The sequence below is a fragment of the Pongo abelii genome, chromosome 13 (assembly GCF_028885655.2).
Source record: "Pongo abelii isolate AG06213 chromosome 13, NHGRI_mPonAbe1-v2.0_pri, whole genome shotgun sequence".
Taxonomy (NCBI): domain Eukaryota; kingdom Metazoa; phylum Chordata; class Mammalia; order Primates; family Hominidae; genus Pongo; species Pongo abelii.
The window spans coordinates 90,579,519-90,597,275 of NC_071998.2; the positions used below are offsets into that span (position 1 = coordinate 90,579,519).

The following is a 17,757-nucleotide window of genomic DNA, read 5'->3' on the forward strand; positions in this document are numbered from 1 at the left end:
CTATAGCAACATATGTAACATACATAAAAACATAGATACATACATATCACACACACACACATGCACACATATATATAAAACACATCTCCATGAGATATATCTTGTGATTGATCCCCATATGACAAATGAGGAAACTGAGGCCCAGAAAGATTAAATAACCTGCCACAGGTCACCCATTCAGTAGATGACAGAGCCAGGTCTTCATCTCCAAAGCCCAGGCCTTGCATCTCTACCCTAAATAATTTTCCCTGTTCTGGAAGCTCCTTCACCACCCCCTCCACCATGAAGAGCAAATGATTATGTTACTCTTGCCTTAGTGCTTTTAGTTCCTTGAAGCTCTTTGTTGCACAATCTGGATGAGGAGTTTTCTAGCTCCAATTTTCTATAAAGATTTAAATCATCAGAAGTGATCACTTCTGGTGATCACGTAGTTATTTGTTTCTAATTTCCATTTATCTGGATCAGGAATTGTCCTTATAGAATGGAACTGTTTTTCCTACTCTTTTGACAAGCAATAGAGGAAGAATTGGATAAGCGACATGTATTCACTTAAGGAAAATCAGGATGGTTTGTGAAATCTCATCTGAATCTCTTCTCCATGGCCTGATTTTCACATGGAATTGAGAAATGTATAAAATATGCCTGCTGAAGGCGTTGGGTAGAAGGAGCAATCTGGAGGCACAGAAAAAATGATGTGATGCTATGGTATTTTTAAAGATTCTCTGAAGGTGCATGTCCTGCTGATGTTAAAGCTAAAATAGTGTTCTTGTCATAGCTATTAAATGATATTAGCTGATTATTTTCACAGGTTTAATTCTAGTACCTCTATGAGTATTGACTAGGCTTTTGAACAAAGAGATCATCCTCTTGCTACACTTTGCAAACTACCATGCTATCTCAGTTTGTTCATGCTGCTATAACAAAATGCCTGAGACTGGGTAATGCATCAATAATAGAAATATATTTCCTCACAGTTCCAGAGCTGGGAAGTCCAAGATCAAGGCACTGACAGATTTAGCGTTTGATGAGTCCCATTCCTCATAGATGGTGACATATAGGTATCCTCACATGGTGGAGGGGTTGAAGAATAAAAACAGTCAGGCAGCTCTCCGAAGCCACATTCATGAGGACAGAGCTCTCATAACTTACTCATTTCCCAGAAGGCCCCATATCTTAATACTATTGCATTAGCGGTTAAGTTTCAACGTGAATTTTGGAGGGAAACAAACATTCAAATCATAGCATTCTGCCCCTGCCTCCTTCAAAAAATTCATGTCCTCACAAATAAAACACATTCATTCCAACCAAATAGCCCCAAAAGTCTTAACTTATTTCAGCATCAACTTTAAAGTCGAAGTCCAAACTCTTCTAAATCTGATATGGGTGCAACTCAAGACACAATTCACCCTGAGGCAAATTCCCCCTCCAGCTGTGAGCCTGTGAAATCAACCAAGTTATGTGCTTCTAAAATACACGGTGGAATGGCATAGAATAGACATTCCCATTGCAAAAGGGAAAAACAGGGAAGAAGAAACAGGTAGCAAGTCCCAAGAAAGTCCAAAACCCAACAAGACAAACAATATTAAATCTTAAGGCTGGAGAATAATTTTCTTTAACTCCATATTCCATCTTCCAGACACACTGGGGCAGAGGTTGGGCTCTGAAAGCTTCAAGCAACCCTGCCCCTATAGCTTTGCTGGGAGCAGTCCCTGCCACAGCTCTCCCAGTCTGTAATTGCATGCTGGCAGCTCTAAGTCTGGAGTCTCAGGGGTAGCCCTACCCCATGGCTCCAGTAGACATTGCCCTAATGGAGACTCTGTGGTGCTCCTGTCCTCACAGCTCCTACATTCTGTGTGCCTGCAGAGTTTGCACCACATGAACACCACCAAGGTTTACAGCCTGTGCCCTTCTTGGGTTGGGGTGGGGATGTGATGGCACATCATACAGCACCATTGCAGCCTTATCTGGGCTGGCTGAGGACCCCTGTGCTGGAATGCGTGGAAAGAAACATGAGGCATCCTTGGACAGTGAGCCCTTAGGTCCCATGGGCATCCTCAGTCCTTCCCTTGAAACTGACCTCAAATCCCTGGCACTCTGGGCCTATGATAAGAATGCCAGCCTTAAAGATTTCTAAAATGCCTTCAGGGTCATTCTTCTATTATTTTGATGAACAGCATCTGGCTTCCTTCTAGCCATATTAATCTTCTTAACAAAAGGGTCTCTTGGCTGCACCCTTAATATTCTCTCTTGAAAGCACTTTTTCTTTCTTCTTTACAAAATTTTAAATGCTACTTTAATTATGTCAATTTCCTACTCCAAAACCTTCAGTGACTTCCTATTGCCTTTTTGTAAAGCAAGGTTTAAGGAAAATGGTATACTTATCTGTTACTGAATCTTATTTATTGATTAATATTATTTCTCTTCTTTTTTAATTTCTAATTTTTGTGGTTACATAGTATGTGTACATATTTATGGGGCACATGAGATATTTTGATACAGGTATACAATGAATAATAATCATATCAGAGTAAGTGGGGCATCCATCACCTCAAGCGTAACCTTTGTGTTACAAACAATCCAATTATACTCTTTAAGTTATTTTAAGATACAACTATTATTGACTATAGCCATCCTGTTGTGCTATCAAATGCTAGAATTTATCGATTCTTTCTATTTTGTTTTTGGACTCATTGAGCAGCCCCGCTTTCCCCCCACTCCTCCACTACCCTTCTCAGCCTCTGGTAACCATTATTCTACTATCTCCATGAGTTCAATTGTTTTAATTTTTAGCTCCCACAAATAAGTCAAAACATACAAAGTTCGCCTTTCTGTGCCTGGCTCATTTCACTTAACATAACAACCTCCACTTCCATTCATGTTGCTGCAAATGACAGTATCTCATTCTTTTTTATGGCTGAATAGTACTCCATTGTGAATATGTACCACATTTTCTTCATCCATTCATCTGCTGATAGACACTTAGGATGCTTCCAAATCTTGGCTATTGTGAATAGTCCTGCAATAAACATAGTAGTGCCAATACCACTTTGATATTTACTAATTCCTTTTTTTGTGGGTATATACCTAGCAGTGGGATTGCTGGGTTGTATGGTAGTTTTATTTTTAGTTTTTTGAGGAACCTCCAAACTGTTCTCTATAATGGTTGTACTAATTTACATTCCTACTAACAGTGTATGCGGATTCCCTTTTCTCCACATTCTCAGCAGCATTTGTTATTACCCATCTTTTGGATAAAAGCCATTTCAACTGGGGTAAGATGATATCTCATTGTAGTTCAGATTTACATTTCTCTGATGATCGATGATGTTGAGCACCTTTTTGTATATCTGTTTGCCATTTGTACATTTTTATTTGAGAAGTGTCTATACAGATCTTTTGCCCATTTTCAATCAGACTATTTGACTTTTTTCCTATAGAGTTGTTTGAGCTCCTTATATACTTTGATTATTAATCCCTTGTCAGATGGGTAATTTGCAAATATTTTCTCCCATTCTATGGGTTGTCTCTTCACTTTGTTTATTGTTTTCTTTGCTGTGCAGAAACTTTTTAACTTGAGGCAATCCCATTTGTCCATTTTTGCTTTGGTTGCCTGTGCTTGTGGGGTATTACTCAAGAAATTTTTACCCAGACCATTTTCCTGGAGGTCTCCCCAAAGTTTTCTTTTAGTGGTTTCATAGTTTGAGGACTTAGATTTAAGTATTTAATCCATTTTGATTTGATTTTTTTATATAGCAAGAGATAGTCTAGTTTCATTCTTCTGCATATGGATGTACAGTTTTTTCAGCACCGTTTATTAAAGAAACTGTCCTTTCCTCAATGCATTTTCTTAGCACCTTGGTTGGAAATGAGTTCACTGTAGATGAATGGATTTATTTTTCAGTTCTCTATTCTGTTCCATTAGTCTATGTGTCTATTTTTATGACAGTAGCATGACATTTTGGTTGTTATAGCTCTGTAATATAATTTGAAGTTGGACAACATGATTCCTCCAATTTTGTTCTTTTTACTCAGGATAGCTTTGGCTATTCTGGGTCTTTTGTGGCCATATAAATTTTAGGATTGCCATTTCTGTGAAGGATGTCATTGATATTTTGATAGGAATTACTTTGAATCTATAGATTGCTTTAGGTAGTTTGGATATTTTAACAATATTGACCCTTCTAATCTATGAACATGGAATATTTTTCCATTTTATTATGTCCTCTTCAATTTCTCTCATCAATATATTTTATAGTTTTCATTGTAGAAATCCTTCCCTTCTTTGATTAATTGCTAAGTATTTTATTTGTAGCTATTGTAACTGGGATTAATTTCTTGATTTCTTTTTTCAGATTGCCCACTGTTGGCATATAGAAATGCTATTGATTTTTGTACATTGATTTTGTATTCTGCAACTTTACCGAATTTGTTTATCATTTCTAATAGCATTTTGGTGGAGTCATTAGTTTTTTCCAAATACAAGATCATATCATCTGCAAACAAGAATAATTTGACTTCTTCCTTTCCAGTTTGGATGCCCTTTATTTCTTTCTCTTGTCTGATTGCTCGAGCTAGGACTTACAGTACTATATTGAATAACTGGTGAAAGTGGGTATCTTTGTCTTGTCCCAGATCTCAGAGGAAAGGCTTTCAGTTTTTCCCCATTCAGTATAATTCTAGCTGTGGGTCTGTCACATATGGCTTTTATTATGATGAGGTATGTTCCTTCTATTCCCCTTTTTTTTAGGGTTTTTATCATGAAGGGACGTCAAAATTTATCAAATGCTTTTTCAGCATCAATTGAAATGATCATATGTGTTTTGTCCTTCATTCTGTTGATAAGATGTATCACATTGATTGACTTGCATATGTTGAATCATCCTTGCATCCCTGGGATAAATCCCATTTGGTTATGATGAATGATCTTTCTAATGAATTGTTGAATTTTGTTTGCTAGTATTTTGTTGAGGATTTTTGCATCAGTGTTCATCCAGGGATATTGGCCCGTAGTTTTCTTTTCTTTTTTTAATGTGTCTTCATCCAGCTTTAGTATCAGTGTAATATCAGCCTTGTAGAATACATTTGGAAGTAGTTCCTCCTCCTCTATTTTTCAGAATAGTTTGAATGAATCAGTATTAGTTCTTCTGTAAATGTTTGGTAAAATTCAACAGTGAAATAATCAGGTCCTGGGCTTTCTTTGCTGGGAGACATTTTATTACAGCTTTGCTCTCATTACTTGTTATTGGTCTATTCAGATTTCTTCATAGTTCATGGTTTTAGATTTCTTCATAGTTCAATCTTGGTAGGAATTTATCCATTTCTTCTAGGTTTTCCAATTTATTGGCATACAGTTGCTCACAGCAGCCTCTAATAATCCTTTGAATTTCTGTGGTATTGGTTGTAATGTCTTCTTTTTCATCTCTGCATCTCTGATCTTATTGATTTGGGTCTTTTTTTTTCTTAGTCCGGCTAAAGGTTTGTTGATTTTGTTTATCTTTTCAAAAAACAACTTTTCATTTTGTCAATCTTTTATATTGTTTTATTCATTTTAATTTTATTTATTTTTGCTCCTATTTTTATTATTTCATTTCTTTGACTAATTTTGAGTTTGGTTTGCTCTTACTTTTCCAGTTCTTTAAGATGTATCATTGGGTTGTTTATTTGAAGTTTTCTATTTTTTTGATGTAGGCATTTATACCTATAAGCTTCCCTCTTAGTAATACTTTCACTGTATCCCATAGGTTTTGGTATGTTGTGTTTCCATTATCATTTGTTTCAAGAATTTTTTAAATTTCTTAATTAATTTATTCATTGACCAACTTGTCATTCAGAAGCATGTTGTTTCATTTCCATGTGTTTATGTAGTTTGTAAAATTCCTCTTTTTATTAATTTCTAGTTTTATTCCATTGTGATCAGAGAAGATACTTGATATTATTTCAAATTTTTAAAAATGTTTTAAGGCTTGTTTTGTGGCTTAATACATGGTCTATACTTGAGAAAGATTCATGTGCTGAGTAAAAGTATGTGTATTTAGTAGCCATTGGATGAAATGTTCTATAAATACCTACTAGGTCCATTTGGTCTATGGTGCAGATTAAGTTCATTGTTTCTTTGTTGATTTTCTCTCTGGATGATCTGTCCAGTGCTGAAAGTGGGGTGTTGAAGCCTCTAGCTATTATTGTATTCAGGGTCTATCTACTTAGCTCTAATAATATTTGCTTTATCTAGCTGAGTGCTCCAGTTTTGGGCACATATATATTTACAATTGTTCTATCTTCTTGCTAAATTTACCTATCATTGTATAATGACCTTCTTTGTTTCTCTTTATAGTTTTTGTCTTGAAATTAATTTTGTCTGATACAGTATAGCTACTCCTGCTCATTTTTTGTTTCTTTTGGCATAGAATATCTTTTTCCATCCCTTTATTTTCAGTCTATGTGTGTCTTTATAGGTGAAGCATATTTCTTGTAGGCAACAGATCATTGGGTCTTGTTTTTTATTCATTAAGCCACTGCATGTCTTAATTGGAGAGTTTAGTCCATTTACATTCAATATTATTATTAATAAGTAAGGACTTACTCCTGCCATTTTGTGACTTGTTTTCTGGTTGTTTTGTGGTCTTCTCTTCCTTCTTTCCTGTCTTCCTTTTAGTGAAGGCGATTTTCTCTGGTGGTATGTTTTAATTTCTTGCTTTTTATTTTTCATGTATCCATTGTATGTTTCTTCATGTGGCTTGCAAATGATTTCTTATAACCCATTATTTTAAACTGATGACAACTTAACACTGATTGCATAAACAAACAAAGAGAAAACTCTACACTTTAATTTTCTCCCCCCATTTTTTAACCTTTTGTCGCTTCTATTTATATTTTATTGTACTGGATATGTCTTGAAAAGTTGTTGTAGTTACTATTTTGATCCAGTTCATCGTTTTATCTTTCTACCTAGGATATGAGTAGCTTGCACACCACAATTAGTGTTATAACATTCTCTGTTTTTCTGTGTACTGACTATTACCAGTGAGTTTTGTACCTTCAGATGATTTCTTATTCCTCATTAACTTCTTTTCCTTTCAGATTGAAGAACTCCTTTTAGCATTTCGTGTAGGACAGGTCTGGTGTTGATGAAATCCCTCAGGTTTGGTTTATCTGGAAAAGTATTTCTCCCTCATGTTTGAAGGATATTTTCACCAGATACACTACTCTAGCATAAGATTTTTTTTTTCCTTCAGCACTTTAAATACGTCATGCCACTGTCTCCAGGCCTGTAAGGTTTCCACTGAAAAGTCTGCTGCCAAATATATTGGAGTTCCATTGTATGTTATTTGTTTCCTCTTTCTTACTGCTTTTAGGATCCTCTCTTTATCCTTGACCTTTGGGAGTTTAATTATTAAATGACTTGAGATATTCTTCTTTAGGTTAAAACTGCTTGGTATTCTACAATCTTATAGAACTTCAATACTAATATCTTTCTTCTCTTGGGAAGTTCTCTGTTATTATCCCTTTGAATAAACTTTCTACCCCAATCTCTCTCTCTACCTTGTCTTTAAGGTCAATAACTCTTAGATTTTGAGACTTTTGAGACTATATTCTAGATCTTTTAAGCATGCTTCATTATTTTTTATTCTTTTTTCTTTTGTGTCCTCTGACTGTATGTTTTCAAATAGCCTGTCTTCAAGCTCACTGATTCTTTCTTCTGCAGAATAAATTCTTCTATCAGGAAACTCTGATATATTCTTCAGTTTATCAATTGCATTTTTCAACTCCAGAATTTCTGCCAGATTCTCTTTATTTCAATCTCTTTGTTAAATTTATCTGATAGTATTTTGAATTCTTTCTCTGTGTTATCTTAAATTTCACTGAGTTTCCTCAAAACAGTTGTTTGAAGTTATTTGTCTGAAAGGTCACATATCTCTGTCTCTCTGAGATTGGTCCCTGATGTCTTATTCAGTTCATTTGGTGAGGTCATGTTTTCCAAATATTCTTAATGCTCATGGATGTTTATTGGTGTCTGGCATTGAAGAATTAGGCATACTCACATGGTGAAATAGTGGAACAGCAAAGACTAGGCAGCTCTCATTAATCTCATTCATGAAGGTGGAACCCTCATGACTTCATCACTTCCCAAAAGGCCCCATCTTATAATAGTATTACATTAGAGGAACATGAATTTTGGAGGGACACAAACATTCAAACCATAGCACACACTGATATAAATATGTTTACGTAGATTTTTTAATAAATATAATGTTTTGTTGAAATTTGTACAGGATTCATAACATGAAAGATGTTTTTTATCTATATCTTTCTGCATATTTTATATAATAAAATATTTTCATAGTACTTTATAATTTACAAGGAATATTTATATGTTTTCTCATTTGATCTCTAGTTTTTTCTTGAAAAACAAAAGAATCATTAGATAAGGAAGCATGGCTCAGACAGGTAAGGTGACTTATGTATGTCTTAGAACAATGCATGGAAGAAAAAGGATTTGAACTCTATTATAATTCCAAGTCCAAAGTGTTTCCAAGCACCTTCTAGATATCTGGCACTAGGAAGGGCAAGAGGAATAGAAAATTGAATGAGATATCAAGAAGCATACAATGTGCTGGGAAGATAAACAGAGAAGACAGTGTAAAGTAATTTGACAGAGGAATATACAGGATGTTATGGAAGCTCTGAGGAAAGGCTCAAATATCAGCTAAGGAACATGAGGAGGGCTTATAAACTGAGTCTTAAAGAGTGACTGGGATTGAGCCACATAAAACAGAAAAATGGTGATGAATTACAGGCAAGGGAAGAATATGAGCAAATATCCGTAGTCAGTCCTGCCTGGTTGGGGTGGTGGGGAATGTGAACTCCGTGCAGTTCCTTGTTGCCAAAGCAGAAAGAGTCAAGTAGGGAGGATACATTGATGAGGCCAAAGACGTCTACAGATATTAGATCATGGAAGCCCTTATATATGAAGAGCCTAGACATGTTTCTATAGATACCATTCAATTATTTAAATCCTTTAAGAATGAGCTTGGTGTGGTCAGATTTATATTTTATTAGATTGTACTGACTATCTTATAAGGATAGACTGAAAGAAAACAGGAATGAAAGCAGAGAGACTTGTGTGAAGGTCATTACAGCAATCCAGGAGAGGGAAAGATGAGTCTTGACTTAATTTGGAATGATTGGCCATTGATACGATATGGCTGACAAGGAAAAAAGAGAAATTGAGGATAAAACATCCTCCAAGTTCTAACCTGGTGCTTAGGCAAGGATGAATTACCAAATTCAGGAAAAGGAGCTGGTTTGGGGACATGTTGTGTTTGAGGGGTGAGCTGGAGTGGTCTAGAAGGCAAATACTCAACTCTAAAACTCCCAACTCTAAAACTTAGAAAGAGGTGTGGATGAAAGAGAGAGTCTCTCAAGTTAGTGACTTATAAGTGTTAATAAAAGTCATGGAGGTGGAACACCTCACTTAAGGAGAACATGAAACTGTGGGCAACTTTGGAGACTTCCAATTTGTAAGAGGAAAAGAAAACTAAAAAGGACCAGAGATAAAAATAACAAACAAACAAACAAACAAAAAAACCAGAGATAGAATTGTGAGATATTACGAGAATCAGAAGAATTAGTGTCCTAGGTGCCAAGGGTTTCCAGAGTTTCAAGATGGGAAAGAAATTAACAATGTCAAAGAGATTCAGTAAGATATGAACTGAAAAACACTTATTGGAATTGGCACTTCAGAAGCTGTTATTGATTTTAGTGATATCTGTTTTAATGAAATGATTGGGACAAGAAGCTAAACTGCAGCCAATTGAGGAGTGTATGGGAGGTGAAAAAGTGGAGGCAGTAAGTGTAGGCAACTCTTCTGAAATATATGGATAGGACGCTACCTTGTTAGAGATGAACATGGCATAAAGGCAGTAATGTTTTTTGAAAGTTTTTTTTTAGGATGGGAAAAATTACTATTTTTATACCATGAGGGAGAAGGTTTTATATAAGAAAAAGGAGGTGATGACTGCGAGAATATGTGTGGGTGTGGGAGAAGAAAGTGGCATCAAGGAAACACATCCTCTGAGACTGAGAAAAGAAGAGGCAATAAATGGTAAGCTGCTGAAAGTTGAGAAATATGATACCAGAGGCATAATTTTCTCATTGGGTAAAAGACACAATCTTCTGCTAGTAATGTGGGGTGTGGGGAGTTGAATGTGGAACTAAAGGAGAGTGATAGAGGTTTAGAGTTGCTAAGAAGAAAAGGATGCTCAATCATGGGGTCTAAAGAGGGAAAGGAATACAGGCTGAGAAAATGCCAAGTGCCTAGAGGAAGCAAGTGCATGAGAAAACTAGAAGGTAGAGGAAAGTTGAAGACTTTAGAGGTGTCTTGGTATACTTTGTGCTGCTACAACAAAATACCCCAGACTAGGTAATTTTATAATGAACAGAAATGTGTTGGCTCATCATTCTGGAGGCTGGAAAGCAAGGGGCCATGTCCGATAAGGGCCTTCTTGCTGCATCATCCCATGAAAGAAGAGCAAAGAGAGGGTAAGAGAGAGGGGGAGAAGGGGGCCAAGCTTGTCCTTTTATGATGAACTCACTCATGTGATAATAAACCCACTTCTACACTAATGCAGAATGCATTAATCGATTCATGAGGGTAGAGCCCTCATGGCCTAATCACTTCTCATTAGGCCCCACCTTTTAACATTGTGGCATTGGGTATCAAGTTTCCAGCACATGCTTTTTTGGGGGTATGGGAGTGCATTCAAACCACAGCAGAGGACTACTCTTAGGAAATGGCCCTTAAGTATATGACTTAAATTGAGGCAAGATGATTGTCTCTAGAAATAAGAAGTTTCGGAAGTATGAGACTAGGATGTTGGATGGTTCAATTCTTGTCATCGAAATTTCCTAGGATGATGGCAGGACTTAAAGAGAAAGATTATAAATCAGCTGCCAGAGTCTTCAATAAATGAATAACAGTAACTTGGAGGCAAGTCAATGGCAGTGATATAGAAGATATTGTGGGCTATACAAACAAATATAATGAAACTCAAAATAAATAGCAATTTTCACAAGGTGAAAGTGTAATGCTGGAAACATTCAAAAAGATCTGGGTTAATGTCAAGCTCTTTCCAGCTCCATGGTGCATGGAAAGAGAGAATGAGTAGCCTCCCCTCAGGAAGTCCACATGGGGCATCCGGATCTCAGTGAAAGAAGGAGGTGAATAGAGAGTTCTTCACCAGGGAGCAAGGACTCAGGGGCACAATGGAAAGAGGCAGAGAAGTCAGTACTGGTCAGGCGCAGTGGCTCATGCCTGTAATCCCAACACTTTGGGAGGCCAAGGCAGGTGGATCATTTGAGGTCAGGAGTTCAAGACCAGCCTGGCCAACATGGTGAAACCCTATCTCTACCAAAAATAAAAAAATTCGGCAGGCATGGTGACATGAGCCTGTAATCCCAGCTACTCAGGAGGCTGAGGCAGGAGACTCGCTTGAGCCTGGGAGGCAGAGGTTGCTGTGAGCAGAGAACACGCCACTGCACTCCAGTCTGGGCAACAGAATGAGAGCCTGTCTCAAGAAAAAAAAATTAATCAATTAATTAAATTTAAAAAAAGAAGTCAATACTGAGAAGAACATAATGAGACTTCATCTCTCCAAAAAATTAAAAAATTAATTGAGTGTAGTGGCATACATACGTGGACCTAGCTACTTGGGAGGCTGAGGTGGGAGGATCACTTGAGGCCATGAAGTTGAGGCTTCAGTGAGCCATGATCACACCACTACACTACACCCTGGATGACAAAGCGAGACCCTGTCTCAAAACAAGAGAAATGAGAATGGGAGACCAAGAGAAATCAGATGTGGCCTTTCATTTGTGATGGAGAACTGCAGAGATGGGGGCCTGGTTAGAAGATACCCTGCACCCACATCCCACTCCATTACATAGTCTGACTGTGGCCCATGTGCCTGTGATGCCAGAATGGGCCCAGGTCTTAGTGTCCAGCTGGTCTCAAAGACATTATGAGGGTTGCTGGAGGTCTACAAACAGCTCTCCAGAGCCTCCCCCTTGCCTTCTGATATTCAAAAAAAGTATTCTTAGCTCAACCCACATTAATTTTTTATCCAAGATAAATCTTCCAATTAAAAAAATCAGTTCTCAATCCTTTAAAATATGCTAAATTAAAATGTGCAAAACAACTATTATCTTCTTCCTTTAAAGAGAAACAGAGAAGTCTTTACATCTGCTTTTTCCTATTTTTTAGCAGAAAAAAATGGAGCAAATGATGTGGTTGAAGCCAAGGTTGTCTATAAAGTGTGAAAGCATTTCCTTTCCTTTCCCAGCAGCCAGGACTAACACTCGGAGGGAGAGAAAATCAGCATTAAAGTTTTACTTAAAATACAAAACGGGGCGAAGACCTTGCCCAAAGATGATATCTCATGTCTCCTGTGACAGATAATGAATGACTCAAGACAAAGGTCATTATTCTCTTTGTTATTTAAATAGTTTCCAAGAAGTTCATAAGCTGTTCCATTGTGGTGTGTGGTGGTGCTGAAAGCATGCTCACCCGAGAGTTCAGAGAATCTGCTGGATCTGCTCTTCACTCTGCCACCTACTTGCTGTGACTTTAAGTTTGATCTTCTGTTTCTCTGTTAAAAAAAAAAAAAAAAAAAAAAAAAAAAAAAAGAACCTAGGCCATGGCGTTGCTATGAGGATTAAATGAGACAATGATGGAAAAATTGCTTTGTAAAACGAAAAGCATTTTACATCTGTATCCTGGAACAGAAGCTTCTACATCGGCTGCCTAATTCCAGGCAACAGGAATAAGGATAAGGGCAGAAAAGTGAAGTCGGGTAGGTAGGATGTAGTGGGACAGGCAGGGTCCTGAATGTTTCTCAAATCACACTGCATGGGAGTGATGTCAGCGAGATGGCAGAATAGGAGGCTCCTGGCTTTCCTTTCTCCCTTGTATGCAACAAATAAACAACTGCACGCAGATAAATTTTCTCTGAGAGAAAGCCAGAAACTGGTTGAGAGACTCCTACTCACAAGGTAACTGAGAAAATATCTACATCAAAATGGATAGGAAACACTGAGGCACACTTAGGCACAAACCCCACCCAAGATACCACATCTTACAATTGGGAAGGAATCCCCAATTCCCAGCTTCTTACTAAGGAGTGAAGTATTTGGAACAAATAAATACTACCCCAACTTTTACAGCCCTCAGCCAAGGGACTGGTTTTTTTAATACTTAGCTCAAGAATTGACAGGGCTCTGCATTTGTGAGTCTCCATGGATCACAGAGAACAAAGAGATGGTTTTAATGGGCATGTGAGCACTTCCAGCAGCTGTATCCCCTGGGCTCAGTGCAGAGAATAGGCTAAAATGCCCAGTTCCTAGTTTCTCCTTGAAAGGAGTTTGCACACTTTTCCAGTTGCTGCCTGAGGATTGGACCTCTAACTAGTCTGCATCTGGGAGCTGATGGACCTCTGGGACCTTGAATGGGAGTGTGGGCACTTCCTGCATCTTCTTTTCTGGCTCGTTTCAGAGATAAATCCAGGTCTGCATCTCAGAGAATGCCTTTTTAATCACTTAGCTCTGGGAGTTGGTGGGAATCTCCATTCCTGAGCCTCCCTAGACCGCAAAAGAACAAAGAGGTGGTTTTTCAATGGGCACACGGGCAGTGGCTATACCCCCAGTATCAGAGGGTGTGGTTTGAATGACAGTGCAGGCATTAGTCACAGATTCTCTCCCCAGCTTAATGCAGAGTGAGTGGGAGATGAACTCCAGCTCTCAGTTTCTTCCTGAGTATAGAAAGAACTGGAACATATATCTAACATTTAACTTCTCCAACTGCATCTCAAAGTACTGGCTTCTATCTCATCTGCCTTGGGAAACTGATAGGATTTGGCACACCCAAATCTTCTGGGGGCCACTAAGAACAAAGAAAGGGGTTTGGACAAGCACGAAGGTTTGAGAGGCACCTAGAACCTCTGACTGAACTGATTGGTGAGGTCCATCTTCTATGTGAGGTTAGTCTGACAAAACTGGGAGATGAAACTGTCTTTCATGTACAAAAACTAACAGAGAGTCAAGGAAAATGAATAAACAGGAAAATATGTTCCAAATAAATGGACAAGAAACCAGACCCTAATGAATGGAGACATATGATTTACCCAACAGAAAATTTAAAAGAACGATAATAAAGATGCTCAGCAAAGTCAGTAGAGCAATGCATGAACAAATTGAGAATTTTAACAAAGTTATAGAAACTACTAAAAAGTGTCAAACAAATCATACAGCTAAAGAATGCAGTAATTAAACTGAAAAATTCAATGGACGAGTTCAACAGCAGACTAGAGCCAGCAGGAAAAAGAAACAGTAAACTCAAAGACAAGTAGTTGGAAGTTATCCAATCTGAGGAGCTAAATAATAATAATGATGATGAAAAGAGTGAAGATAACTTAAGAGATTTATGGGACACAATCAGTGAAACAATATACTCATTATTAGAGTCTCAAAAGGAAGAGAGAGAGACAGGAACAAAGACCCTATTCAAAGACATAATGGCTGAAGATTTTTCAAGTCTGGGGAAGGAAATAGAAATCCAGATCCAGAAAGCACAAAGTTAAAGACAAAAAGAAAACATACTTTTGAAATTAGACTTCTTTTAAATTCCAGATCCCCAATGTAACATTGGGCAGGAGCTTAAACAGTTAAATCTCATTTTGTCTTTAACTGTCAGCAATTTGATTATAATGTATCTCCTTATGGGGCTCTTTGGGTTCATCTTATTTGATGTTCTTTGTCCTTTCTAGATCTGGATTCCTATTTCCTTCCCCAGACATGGGAAATCTTGCAAAGTGAAATAAGCCAGGCACCAAAAGACAAATGCTACATGATTTCACTCCTATGTGGAATCTAAAGAAGTTGATCTCATGGAAATAGAGAGTAGCATGGTGGTCCCAGAGGAGTGGGTGGAGTGGGTGGGAGAGGAGTGGGGACTAGTATCAGAGAGATGTTGGTCAAAGAATATAAAAGTTTTAGGTTTCAGTTAGATTGGAGAATAAGCTCAAGAGATCGATTGTAAAACATGGTGACTCTAGTTAATAATATATTATACTCTTTTTTTTTTCTTTGATATAGGGTCTCGCTCTGTCACCCAGGTTGGAGTGCAATGGTGCAATCGTAGTTCACTGCAACCTCTGCCTCCCAGGTTCAAGAGATTCTCTTGCCTCAGCCTTCCAAGTAGCTGGGATTACAGGCACCCACCACCACTCTGGCTAATTTTTGTATTTTTAGTAGAGACAGGTTTTCACCATGTTGGCCAGGCTGGTCTTGCGAACTCTTGACCTCACGTGATCCACCCACCTCAGCTTCCCAAATTGCTGGGATTACAGGTGCGAGCTACTGCACCTAGCCAATAATATATTATATTCTTGAGACATGAAAAAAAGCAATGAAAGGGACAATATAAGTAAATCAATGTGTAATGTTAATGTTTCATCCAAAATTTTCTTAAATTCTGTGTGTTCATGAGTCCTGGTGTCCTAATTTATCTTTTATCCAAGGTAGATTTGGTGTTAAGTGCCCATTATTTAAGAGTTCTTAAGATGAAAAGATAGTCAATTATCCTAGAATTGCATCTGCCCTCCTATAAACAACTAATTACCAATGCCAGAAACTTCAACCAAATTCTAAACTTTTACCCCAAAGACTCAGTTAAAACAATTTAATAGTTCCTATTTCAGTAGTTCATACAACATTTGAACATTTGGTTCCATATGCTCCAGTTTTCACAATACATTAGGTTTGTCACTATTATTTTCTACACTTCTACAAATAATTTCCAAATTTTGGTCCTAAATTAGAATACTTTGTACGTACAAAAAATTAACATAAATAATAGCAATTTATAACTCTACACATTTTTTAGATATCCAAATTATTACCTAGGCTAAATCATGCCATGCCTGATTTATTGTTCTGTGTTTTTTTTTTTTTTTTTTTTCTTCTTTTATTTATTTGTTTTTTTACTACTTAGTTCTTTTTTTTTTTTTTTTTTTTTTTTTGCAACGCCCATTGTGACTTCGGATCCATGGGCTTTTTTTTTTTTTTTTCTTTTATTATTATTATTATTATTATTATTATTATTATTATACTTTAGGTTTTATGGTACATGTGTGCAATGTGCAGGTAAGTTACATATGTATACATGTGCCATGCTGGTGCGCTGCACCCACCAACTCGTCATCTAGCATTAGGTATATCTCCCAATGCTATCCCTCCCCCCTCCCCCCACCCCACAACAGTCCCCAGAGCGTGATGTTCCCCTTCCTGTGTCCATGTGTTCTCATTGTTCAATTCCCACCTATGAGTGAGAATATGCGGTGTTTGGTTTTTTGTTCTTGCGATAGTTTACTGAGAATGATGATTTCATGATAGCCATAGAGAAGCGATGTAGCAAGATGTATTTGTAGTTAATTTTGTAGATGGGATGCAAGATGTTTTATAGGTATGGGACAGTTTTGACAAGATAGCAGTCAGTTTTTAATTGGGGTTCTTCCTTGGATTTGGTGTGGACATGGTCAAAAATTTGTTTTGCGTGAATTCTTCCCTCAATCCCAAATAACTAAAATAAATTTAACTGCTACAGATTTTTGGGGGGCACAGGGTAATTCTAGACTTGCAATTAGCATCTTCATTCACCCAGGAAAAACAATACTATTTGAAGACTCTATTTTGTCACATTCTACATCATTCCACCATCACTCACACAAAGCAATTTTGGTTCCCCCAGAAAATGAGATGAAACTTTATTCCATGTCTGCCTTTTGGCATAATTCAACTGATCTTCTACAACCTTCACTTAGTAATCTATAAGTTGCTCATAAAAGAAGCTCTTGTCTCATCTTGCAATCATGTGATTTCCACTGTTCCATGATAGCTCACAATACAACTTGTTTCTGCAGGTCTTTTCATACTTCTTTTTCATCAATGTATTTACTTTTTGAAACACTTGTGGGCCGAAACTGTGATTATGCCAAGGACCAATGAGGAATCAGGCCCCTCACAGAGCCTAACCCCCAAGTCTTTGTGCAAGTTTGCTTCATCTGGTGCTCCAAGAGTTAGAGACACTGTTACTGATAACTCACTGATATTTTCTCTCATCTAATAAACTATCCTTTGCTTAGTATTGTCAGTTTAACTATCCCCCCACACCTTTTAAATCTTTTGCTAAAGGAATTATGGTGACACGGACAGAAAGTCCCATAGACACTTCTTCACCCCATCTTTCTTCTTTCCTAGATCACATCTCTCTCTCTTTCTCTCTCCGCTCATACACTTCCCACAAGTGCAAAACTCCTGAGAAAGGAGCAATTTGGATTGGATATAGCTGCAGCATAATGAGCTGGGAAGAATGGAAGAGCATGCATTTCATACATTAGCTACAGGCATAATGTTATATGCCTGTAAAATAAAAAAATACATATACGCCTTACAAGCTAGAAATGTGTCATTCCCAACTCCCTCCTGTCTCTCATCTTCTACAAACTTCACTTAGTAATCTATAAGTTGCTCATAAAAGAAGCTGTTGTCTCATCTTGCAATCATGTGATTGCATCCTAAGACTCACTGGGACCCAAGTCTTGTTGATTCTTCTAAAACCTCTCAGATCAGTCTCTTCCTTTTCACCCCTAAGGCCACTCTTCTTGGTCTCTCTCACCTAGATCCTGGATTTAATCTCCTAACTGCCTC

The 17,757-nt window shown here is 37.5% G+C and overlaps 1 long non-coding RNA gene across 1 annotated transcript in view; it reads right to left on the minus strand.

Annotated features, from left to right (window-relative positions):
* Positions 1 to 15,976, minus strand: part of LOC129047951 (uncharacterized) — a 76,474-nt gene extending 60,498 nt beyond the window's left edge. The window contains exon 1 of the long non-coding RNA XR_008509882.2: positions 1 to 15,976. This exon is cut by the window's left edge and continues 12,217 nt beyond it. This is a non-coding gene — a long non-coding RNA (uncharacterized LOC129047951).
* Positions 15,977 to 17,757: the final 1,781 nt, after the last annotated feature.